We start from the raw sequence: 2,500 nt of genomic DNA, 5'->3' as shown, positions 1-2,500 counted from the left end.
CATCTCCAAAGGGAGCATTTCTGGAAGTTGGCTCAGTTAGCCTGTTTCGCTAATCTAACGACAGCGCAGACAGATTAATAACTGCCATAAAGTGCAACACATTTCCTCTGAGACGCTTCCATCAGTGACATGTTGAAATTGCATTAGATTACAATGAATCTCTGGAGGTAAAATGGCTGGCTGTGAGTTTGTGGATCCGTTGATATGTGTAGTGATTGTGTGCTCTTTGGTGAACTTTCAAAGATGATGACAGCCGTAATGATGCCAAAAGATTGACTTGTGTAAATCCATACTGAACTGTGTAACACAATAACACTTCATAGTGTGGATGTCATACATCCTGAATGGCTCGGTTTGGGATTTTGGGTTCAATTCCACCCATATGTAAAATGTATGACAAAGTCGCTTTGGATAAAAGTCTATGGCAATGGAATGTGTTGGGAAAGCTAAACACAAGCCAACAATTAGCTAATTATTTGCATTGACGATTGTTCCAAATGCTCGTGCATTTACATCATTATTATTTGATGGGGGGGGAGTACGTTTGATTTACACATACTACACAAGGATTTTGTATTCATATTCTGAGAGATATTTTGCTGCACCACTAGCATAAACAAGCTATATTTAACAGGAATATATATATTGTTTGCTTTTAGTTGGTTTAACAAAGTGATTCCATAAAAAATATGAATAGAAATCTGAAATGCGCCACATGAAAGTGAGCGAAGGGGGGTTGTGTATGGGGAAATATTTGCAGAAGGAAAGACGATACCCCCTACACTCATTCGTGTGTAGGCGGCCACATGTCCTTGCTCCAACCTCCCTAACTCAATTTCTCAAATTCAATTTGCTCATAATGATGTTATTGACAATGTTATCCCCATGACATATTATTGATAAAGGCAGCCAAACACTTCCTGATATAAGAGAATAAAAGGAAGAAGGGATGGAGAAGAAGGGCAAGGGGACGGAGGGGGGGATAGAGACAGAGGAATAGAAGACAGAAAGACATAAGAATGAAGACAGCAGTAAAGCAACGAGCAAGGAGAGAGATAAAAACAAGATGTGTTTATGAGACAGAGAGAGAGAGTGAGATGGGGGGGAGAGAGAGAGATGGGGAGAGAGAGAGAGGGGAAGAGGGAGAGAGAGAGAGGGAGGGAGAGAGAGAGAGAGAGAGAGAGGAGAGAGAGAGAGAGAGAGAGAGAGAGAGAGGGAGAGAGAGAGAGAGAGAGAGGGGAAGAGGGAGAGAGAGAGAGAGAGAGACACCCCCCTAGGCACAACTATGACAACATAACCAACAAAAACGGGTCACAACTCCTGCAGCTCTGTCGCACGCTGGGTATGTACATAGTCAACGGTAGGCTTCGAGGGGACTCCTATGGTAGATACACCTATAGCTCATCTCTTGGCAGTAGTACTGTAGACTACTTTATCACTGACCTCAACCCAGAATCTCTCAGAGCGTTCACAGTCAGTCCACTAACACCCCTATCAGACCACAGCAAAATCACAGTCTACTTAAACAGAGCAATACTCAACCACGAGGCATCAAAGCCAAAGGAACTGAGTAACATTAAGAAATGCTATAGGTGGAAGGAATGCAGTTTGGAAACCTACCAAAAAACAATTAGGCAACAACAAATTCAATCCCTTTTAGACAATTTCCTGGGTAAAACGTTCCACTGTAATAGTGAAGGTGTAAACTTGGCAGTAGAAAATCTTAACAGTATATTTGACCTCTCAGCTTCCCTATCAAATCTAAAAATCTCAAATAGAAAACCGAAGAAAATTAACAATAATGACAAATGGTTTGATGAGGAATGCAAAAATCTAAGAAAGAAATTGAGAAACCTGTCCAACCAAAAACATAGAGACCCGGAAAACCTGAGTCTACGCCTTCACTATGGTGAATCACTAAAACAATACAGAAACACACTACGGAAAAAGAAGGAACAGCATGTCAGAAATCAGCTCAATGCAATTGAAGAATCCATAGACTCTAACCACTTCTGGGAAAATTGGAAAACACTAAACAAACAACAACACGAAGAATTATCTATCCAAAATGGAGATGTCTGGGTAAACCACTTCTCCAATCTTTTTGGTTCTATAACAAAGAACAAAGAGCAAAAACATATACATGATCAACTACAGATCTTAGAATCAACTTTTAAAGACTACCAGAACCCACTGGATTCTCCAATTACATTGAATGAGTTACAGGACAAAATAAAAACCCTCCAACCCAAAAAGGCCTGTGGTGTCGATGGTATCCTCAATGAAATTATCAAATATACAGACAACAAATTCCAACTGGCTATACTAAAACTCTTTAACATCATACTTAGCTCTGGCATCTTCCCCAATATTTGGAACCAAGGACTGATCACCCCAATCCACAAAAGTGGAGACAAATTTGACCCCAATAACTACCGTGGAATATGCGTCAACAGTAACCTTGGGAAAATCCTCTGCATTATTATTAACAGCAGACTCG

General features: G+C 40.5%; 1 protein-coding gene across 1 annotated transcript in view; it reads right to left on the bottom strand.

Annotated features, from left to right (window-relative positions):
• The window catches only part of LOC118401541 (zinc finger protein GLIS1-like), a 202,686-nt gene that overhangs the window by 124,857 nt on the left and 75,329 nt on the right, over positions 1-2,500 (bottom strand). The window lies entirely within an intron of this gene.

This window comes from Oncorhynchus keta, chromosome 22 (genome assembly GCF_023373465.1).
Source record: "Oncorhynchus keta strain PuntledgeMale-10-30-2019 chromosome 22, Oket_V2, whole genome shotgun sequence".
NCBI lineage: Eukaryota > Metazoa > Chordata > Actinopteri > Salmoniformes > Salmonidae > Oncorhynchus > Oncorhynchus keta.
Note: the sequence above shows the minus strand (reverse complement) of the source record. Positions and strands in the feature narration are given on the sequence as shown.